Below are 9,529 nucleotides of genomic sequence, written 5' to 3' on the forward strand. Positions count from 1 at the left end.
GCATCAGTGTGGGCTCTACAATATGCTAGTCACTATTCCTATGTGGTTTTTGAGCATTTGAAATGAGCGTAGGCCAACTGTATATGTACTACAAGTAAGAAAACAGACATAACACAAGGTAAGGTATGAGGTGCTGGAGATGAGCTCCATGGTACAGCACTTGCCCAGCATGGGAAAAGCCCTGAGTTCCACCTCCAGCATTGAAAAAAGAAATAATTAGGTTGTCACAGGACATTCAAATTGCTAGTGAAAGCCTTGCTGACAGCAAAATATGTTGATTTTAATCATCATCCAATCATGAATTCATTCAGGAAAAAAAATAATTATTTATTGAGTAACTGCTATGTTCCAAGAAAATAATACAATGTCTGATACATGGGCCTGTCTCTGGGAGATTTCATTAGAAATCTGTTAGACAATGTCCCAATCACAGCACTTAATTCTCTACTAATTAATAAGGCTGTGGCTGTTAGAAATAAAATCTAAATGGCACTGGAATGTATTTAAAATGTGGCAGAGAGAGAAAAGAATAATGCTAACTATAATCCAAGGATTTTATTAATTAGATATGGGAAATTGGTTTACTTAAACTATTTAATGTCCATTTTAACATTAATCAAAATATGGAGTCAAAGACAAGTTGAATTCAGTGACGGGAAAGGTATTTTTCAAATTAAGTTCTCACCCCAGGCACCTGCATAGCCAAAGAGATAACTGTGATTTTATTTTAGCCTATCTTGTAAATACCTGCTCACTTACATTTCTAAAAATATCTGTATTTCTAAAAACAATAAAAGTGACTAAATCTTGCAAAATGTAGTAGTTTATTTCTATGTGGCATCATGCAATAATACAAATACAAAAAACACATACCACAATAAATCTATTTTTAAAAGCCCCCACCCATGCTGTGTAGGACATAAAAACAAAATCATCAGCACATTCACCATAAGGTTGCATGATGTATAATCTTCCTTTCCTTTGTTGTTAATTTTAACAATATTGATGAAATGTTCTAGTAATTTCTTTTAGCTCTTACTTGGCCTCACAATGTAGCTAGGCTTCCTAGATGAAAGGTCTGGGTAGAGCGGAACTTATGTCTGAACCAGAGAAAAATGAAATACCTGTAAGGAATGCCATACTATTAGAACCATGTTCACCATCACACCAGTTTATGAATCATTTTCATGGCTTCCTTACGTAAAAAAAAAAAAAAAAAGCTGTTTATATTTCCCAAAGAACATGATCCTACAGTTCCTATTCAGAGAAAATCCCAGTAACTACACTAAGGGTTCTGGTTGAGTAAGAACCAAGCTCACAGTTTCAAAATCACATTTCATGGAAGATTTGAGCAGAAGACATTCTGTGTTTGATCCAGAAATCCCAGAACACTGTCATTTAGATACAGTCAGTGAAAAAAGAGAGAAAGCAAGCTGAGAGGTAGTATCTAATTAAGACATCAAACCACTGCCCTGACTGACTCGCTTTTCTTGTTCTGCTAGATGAGGTTTGCTTGGTGGTTTTATTAATATTCTAGCATAGCAAAGGGATTGCTACATTAAAACGTACTGTAAATCCAAGCTTCAAGATGCAATAAACACATAACATACTCAGCCCCAAGGGTATTAATTTCTTCTTTTCCAAATAAATGCCAAGATCTTGCTGGTCTCACTTCTCTTCAAATAAATTTCTGAATACAAATCTTCAGGCTCTGACTTTCTGAACCAATGAAATAGTTCAAGAGATGGGATATTCAAGAGCCTACTGGGTGCAGAGCCTGCGTACTTCTGGAAGCCAAGTCCAGAGGAAGACATGGTGCCACCCTAGAAAGTTTGCAACCTGGAATATTTTCTTGGAGCTGCTGTGACAAATTATTACAAACTTCGTGGCTTACAACAGCAGAAATTTATCCTCCCAAAGTATCAGGAAAGTCATGATCAGGGAATGAATCCATTCTTTGCACCATTTAGCTGTGGCAGCTGCTGGCTTTCCTTGGCTCGTGGTCACAGCACTCCATACTCTGCCTGTCTCCTCACATCTCCGCTGTGGGACAGCCTGCCTCTCTCTCCTAAAGACATTTACGACTGCATTTAGGTTCCACCCAGCCATATAACCTAGGATAACAGCTCTAGTCAAGATCCTTATCTTATACAAGACCATATGCAAGACCCATATCCAAGACCATTTTCCTTACATGGTAACATTGATAGGTTCCACATTCAGACCTGGTCTTTTGGAGGGGGTGCACTGTCCAATTCACAGCTCCTTAGCCTTTCTGGGGAGGTGGGGTTTCCAGGTATGAAACTGAAATGACTGAAAACCAAGCAAGGTAGCACATAACTAGGTACTAAACTGTGTGCTGCCAAAAACCCTTCTGCCTGAGTTCAGGGAATATGGTTTTCACTACCTGGATGAGGAAGGTTCTTCTGGGATGGGATGAGGCCCCTTCCAAGATGGGGTAAGGAATTTTGCTTCCCTCAGATGCTGAGTGACTGCATGAGCTCCTGATGGACCACTCTTGGGCCCATAGTACTTCTCATTTTAGCTGCTTTTAGTGGTCCTCCTTATATCATCTTTATTAAACCACAACTGCTTCTTACTTCTGCCCCACTTGGTTGCAATTTTATACAGATTTTCTTGCTGTTTCTCCATTTCTGCTGTTGCTTGTTTCAGGGCCTGTCTTTTGAAAGCTAAAATGAACGACTATTTGTAAGACAGGAGAGATACAAAAAAGTTTCTGCTACCCCAAATTATTACACTGCAGGACCCATCACAGAGCCTAAATCTCTCCTATTTCTCTAAACTAAAACCCACCATTTAATTCCAATACTGGAGCTACAGGTGTACCTCACTGGCGCAGTCCTTGCCTAGCACTTATAAGACGTAGGTTTGATGCCCAGCAGCACAAAAAGAAGAGAAAAACAAACACTTCTTTATAGTGGTTTACATATTAAATCGTAAAGTTTCTGTATCTTTGTATGAGAAGTCTTCAGCTTGGGGCTGGGGATTTAGCTCAGCAGCACAGTGCCTGCCTGGCAGGCTCAAGGTCATGAGTTCGATTCCTGGGACTGGAAAAAAAAACAAAACCGAAAAAAAAAAGAAACCTTCAGTTTATCTTTCAAAAAGTTGGTTCTCTGGAGTTTTATTGAATATTCTGTGAGTTTATAAAAAACCAAAGAAAACAAACAAATAAAAACTAAGAGGAGACCATGATTCCTAGTGCAGGAAATTAAAAGAAATTAAACTTTAACCACCAGACATCTCAGGGCCAGTGTTAAAGGGCCTGCTGAACTTCCACAAGAGATATCTGCATATTTGGCTTGGTTCTCCAAACTTAAACAGAAGTCCCTTTTAAGGTATGAGATGGCTGGGGCTATACCCAGTTTTGCTTAAATTTGTATCTCCAGCATCTAGTTCTCTTCTAAAACATAATGGGCATCCAACAATATTGAAGTGGATGATGAATGGTGAAGGAAACAAAGGATGGATGGATGGGTGGATGGATGGATGGATGATGAATGGATGGATAGAAGTAAAAACAACCTGAGAAACACACTTTATCTGGATGATCAGGAAAAGTGAAGAAGAGAATAAAGCAAAGGGAGAAATAAGATTAAGACACTGGAAACTATAGACATTAGAAAGCAAATTTCCCCTTTGTGGCCATTTCACTCAGAGAACGTTCTGATCAGTCACTTGATGGGAGAGAATGCTTCACAGATGCCCTGTGCTGCATCTTTGTTAGAGAGATAGCATGACACAGCATGGGAGTCAGACATACCTGGGTTCAACTCCCAGCTCTACCATAACAGCTTCCACTTCCCTACTTGCAAACTGTGAATAGCAATTCCTACTTTATGGGACTGTTGACAGTTTTAGAGATCATTCTGCTGAGGACTAGTATATATAGCAATCTCTGAGGAACTCTTTTTCCTATGTACCTTTTATCTCCCAAGAAGTTTCCAAAGTGCTTTGCATAAGCATATCATTTAGAAATATTACTCAATTGATGCATTATTCCCTGTAATTAATAGTTTCTTTCCTTCCTCCCTTCTTTCTTTTCTTCCTTATCATCTAGATAAAATATAGTCATAAGATTCAAAATATATATATGTACACCAAGAAAATTGTTCTTCCTTCCATTGGGCCCCCAGTTCCTATGAAATTTTAGTAGTAATGAGTTTTATAAGCAATGAGCTGCTTATAAATTAGGCTCACAGTAATATACTGTGCATTTTGGGTTTAAGCAACTCAAAACAATATGACCTACTTTTATTCACTCCCTCAAGTCTGCCAGCAGAGCCAACCTGCTTCACTTTGCCGTGATTCCTTAGGTGGATTTTGCACACAGTCTGCTTAATAAAGAACCATCACATATATTATTCATCCATCGGCAGTTTTCAAAGAATCAGAATGTTAAGATACATTTGACATAAGAATGGTACTCAACATAGCTCAATACCCTCAGATGATTGAGAGGGTCTGCTATGTGCCACGCCATACTTCAAGGTTGTCACTGACAGTACGCAAATCAATGCAGTCAACACCCTGGAGAAGGACAGAAGTGACAGCACCTAAAGACTTCTGATTCTGGAAATCTTTGGGATGACTTATTTCATTTTTTAATAACACACTGAGATCCAATCGATTCCCGGTAACAAACAACAACAACAAAAAACCCACTGAGATCAAAGATAAAAACAAGAACCAGAGATCACCAGAGTTGGCCAGAGTCCGCTGGAATGAGCCAGCCCGGAAGACTGAGGTCTGAAGATGGTGGAAACCAAGGGAAAAAAGCAGCAGCACAATAAGACCAGGCAGGGTTATTTCTGAGGATGAACAAGCAAGGACACCAAAGACAAAGATATGCGCGGTTCGTGCAAGTGGTGGAGTTTGCATCACTAAGTCAGAATCGGTAGGTATAGGGCTGAGGATTTAGCTCAGCAGCACAGCGCCTGCCTGGCAAGCACGAGGTCGTGAGTTCGATTCCTGGTACAGGAAGAAAAACAAAAAAAAAAACAAAAACAGAATCAGTAGGTACATGGTAACCTACATGGATACAGTCTAGGGTCACAATATAAGACAGAGTCATGAATTCCGATTCTGAACACCTCTTTCAAGAATTCTGTTCCATGGCTGATCTCACCAAACAAACCTTTCCTGGTTTCTGAGCCTCAGTGTGCACAAACCACTGAACCTAGGAGGCCCTCCACAGAGAGAAGATTTGCTGCTGGGACTGTGATAGGGTGATACTTCTTGCCCATGCTTGGCTGGATTGTTAGATATACTCCTACACCCACGTGGCTAGAAACCTAGGCAATATATTTGGGTTTGGCAGTTTAATCATTGTAACAAAGTGAACATTTTGAATTTGACTGTGGAGTCAGGCAGATATCAACAGAAATTTTTGAAGAAAAACATGCTGTGAACTTTCATCTCAGTTCCCACGCTAAGACCAGTGCTGGACATTTATTATGATAGAAGCAAGATTTATTTATCCTAAAGACAGAATGACAAGTGAACTTTGTTTCCCCTTTGAACTATATTCATCTGCAAAAGTAAAATAAAGAAATAGAAGCTGGACACAGACGCTGATCATTTTTTTGTTACACCATCATCTTTTTTATTCTAATCATTGTGGCCAAATGCAGTAGAAAGTATTTCAGCACAAGTGGCTGTCACATTAGTAACTGGGCCATCCCTAAGAGGTGCCCCCTGTTACAGTGATTTGTCATTAAGAGCCAGCATCCTGGGGATACTTTCCCAGAAAGACACAGGCTGAAAGGGAGCTCCCAGAATGCCAATGTGTGGTGAGGGCTGAACAGAACAAGGGGTCCATGCTTGGAGTCACCATGCAAGGCCTCACAGCAAAGAACAGCCCGCTTGGGGCATTCTAGTTTCCATCTTTCTTTCTTTCACCTCTTATTTGCATCCCAATGAAAGAATGTGAAAGGGGCTTGATTATGCATTCTAACAGCCTGCCTCCAGTCGCCCTAACATCCAGGGATCACCCTTCAAGCCGAACAGGAGCTGTTGCAGTCCCAGTTCCAGTCCACAATGAACCTCAGTGACATAAAATACAGAACTTTTGGTGTGGGATACCCAGGAGGTTCAAGTTCTCATCCTCCCTCCAGGCCAGTAATGAAAAACAAAGACTGAAGAAGTTGGCCAGTTAGATTCCACTCTATTGTAGACCACAATGAGTTCAAACACCAAGCCAGCCCCATGGAAAAGGGACAAAGCGCAGGCATCTTGGGCCGGTTCTGCTCCAGACAGTTTGAAAAGAGGTCCTGTTCCCCCTATTAGCCTGGTAAGACCTAAAAACGCCAGTAGGATCCAGTCCTGGGAAAGAGAAGGGAAGGATGAGCCAGGCCACTTGGGCTGCCTCTGGATATACACACTCAACCCTCCATATCTGTGGTTTCCAAATCCATGGGTTCAACGCATTGCAGATCAAAAATGTTTTCAGAAAAAAAATTGCATCTGTATTCAACAGTAGACTCTTATCATAATTCCCTAAATAATACAGCATATCAACTGTTTTCATAGCATTTGCCTCATATTAGGTAAATATATATAGCATATGGTAGGATGTGAGGCAAATCTCCCACAGATAGAAGGATAACTCCGTATGTATGTGTGTGTGTGTGTGTGTGTGTGTGTGTACCCTATCTCAAACTTTTAAAAACACTTTAAAGGGCTAGGGATGCCGCTAAGTGTAAAGGCCCTGGATTCTATCCCACTCCCCAACCACACACACACAAAAAGAGAACTATGAAAATACAATTTTTTATTCAAGCTCAAACAATTTTTCTCAAATTACTGCCAATTTAAGAAAGTGCCCCAACACTTAACCTACTCTAAATATCTTTCTATATTTTAAGCCAAGGATTTGGTAGCTGTTAGCGTACACTTAAGATTATGAAAAACTTACTGGGATGCCAAAAAATTACATGCTGACTCATAGCAAAAGAATGCTAGGGCTTTGCAGTTGCCTACAATGTCACTTACCAAAGCCACGCCTGTTTCTCCTATTACTTTCTACAGGTGAATTTTTAGAAATTCTTCATGCGATAAAGCAGAAAATACTTTAATAACCTGAGTTGCCCACAGGACTTCTCTTTGAGTCTGAGCATAACGTTTTAAACCATGACTGCTACTACACACCTTACTTGGCTCCATTTTGTATATGTGTAAATCAAGAATGCATCCTTACCCTGACCAATAGGTGGCTGATAGTAGCTTTCTCACCAGGAGTCACTGCCCCAGTTCTCCTGAGACACTGCGCACTGCTAAGCATTCTGGGTGCCTTCCCAGCCCCGTGGACTCAGCTGATCAGCCTGAGGCTCTCTGAAAGTCTCCCTGTCACTGACAAGTTTTGTCTTGGCCAACTGTAGTTAGCCTAGGAGGTTTCTTGTGATCTCTGTAAAGTTTTTTCGCTCATAAAAAGATAAAAAGGCCAAGATGTGGACAAACTGAAAGCCTCAGATATTACTGGCAGAAGCCTCAAGCAGATAACACGGCAATCCCCAACTTGAAAAACAGGCAGTTTCTTAAACGCTTAATATAAATTACCCATACATGCAGCAACTCAGCTCCCTGACATCAACCCAAATGAAATACATGCCCACACAAAGGTCTATGCACAAAAATTTTTGAAGCTGGAAAAGAAAGAAAAAAGGAAGTTGACATGGTCATCATCTGGGGAAGAGATCAACCCAAAGGAGATATGTCCTTACAGTGTACCACTACTCTGCAATAAAAAGCATCAAACTGCTGATACAGGCTACCCCATGGACGGCCTCCATAAGCTGTGTGGCAAGCAAAGGAAAACAGACTTAAGGCCACCCGGTGAGTGAATCCCTTTCTGTGAAAAAGGTCCTGAGAAAGCCAATCTATACTGACAGAAAGCAGACTCGTGGTTGCCTACGATAGTAGGAGTAGAAATTGACAGCATATGAGCAAAGAAGACATTTTGTGGGGATAAAATTCTGAAAAGTAGGGATGCTTGCCCAACTTTGTACAATGATCCCCGTCAAATCACTGAATTATATGCTTAAAGTATACACACCCAAGGCAAGGATTCACCTCTCCTATGTTAAGTTGCTAACTGACCAGAAACCATGACATTGCTGAGGTAGTTAATTAACCAGTCTTGGAACAGCCCTACTCTAATTCCTTTCATGTAAAACCCAAAAGTAAAATAAAATCTGTACTTTTAAAGCCATTCTTAGCTGGGTAATTTTCTACTTGGAGCCAAAAGCGTGCTGATCAAGATAGGGTAGAATCACACTCCTTAGAGCCCATGCAATGGTCTAATTTAGACGGACCTCTCGTTTTGGAGGAGAATTTTGAAACTAAGCATTTGTGATGATGTGAATGTGTTCAGGCATTTCTGTCTAGGGCTGCACATAACTAACTACCTTCAGGACTCTGAGGTACATTTAAGATGGAGGCTAGTAGTTAATTGTTTTGTTAAAACTAAATTTAGGGGCTGAGGATTTAGCTCAGTGGCACAGTGCCTGCCTGGCAAGTGCGAGGTCATGAGTTCACTTACCGGTACCGGAAAAAAAAAAAAAAAACTAAATTTAAATCTAAGTTGGAACTAGCACTTGTCACTTGGCCTGTCTCCTACCCATGCCTCTTCGTGTTCAGGAGGAATCAAAGGGCCTGAGCATTCCCACTACAATCCAGTTGTCAACCCAGGCTATTACCCTCCCTGCCTTTGCATTTTGTGTTTTAAGCCTAGAATGTTCCTCCTTTCTTTGACAACGTTATCAAAGTCATACATTTTCTTTTTTTTTTTTTTGGTTTGGTTTTTTTCTGGTACCGGGAATCAAACTCATGACCTTGCGCTTGCCAGGCAGGCGCTGTGCCGCTGAGCTAAATCTCTAGCCCCAAAGTCATACATTTTCAATCCCAACTCAAGAAAGTCTTCCTTGGACCCACTAGTCAATAACTCCTTCCCCTGTTTCAGTTCTATACTTTGAATATATTTCTATCATCACCTAGATCGCTGGCTTTATTACTACTATTTCCTCTTTTGTGGATGACAAAGGGTTTCAAGCTAAAAAAACAAAAGCACTCCCACCTCTATCTTATGTTTAGATTGTTTTCAATCAACCACTTTACTTCCAAATCAACCACTTTACTCAATTTCTTCTTCAACAGTGTTAAAACATAGACAGTTCCATCCCGTCTCTCTTGGGCTATGATAAGGCTTAACTCAGATAATATATTTGAAAGTATTTTTATTAGTTACATACAGTATTAACAAATTTCAGTTAGAATAGATGAGATTTTTCAAGGTATACAATGGAGCATACCATTTAGGATGAAGACGTGACCTACCATCATTGTATCAGAACTTAACAAAGAACACTGCCCTCCACAAGCCTAAAGCCCAGGATCTGTACTCAATTCTCATTTCACTGAATCTAACAGCAGCGCTGGACACTGACGTTCTTCCTTTCTGTGGGAAAGGCCTCGTACAGTTGGCTCCTACCCTAGCGGCAGCACTCTTTCATTA

The sequence above is a fragment of the Chinchilla lanigera genome, unplaced genomic scaffold (genome assembly GCF_000276665.1).
Source record: "Chinchilla lanigera isolate Chin_1 unplaced genomic scaffold, ChiLan1.0 scaffold00082, whole genome shotgun sequence".
Taxonomy (NCBI): Eukaryota; Metazoa; Chordata; class Mammalia; order Rodentia; family Chinchillidae; genus Chinchilla; species Chinchilla lanigera.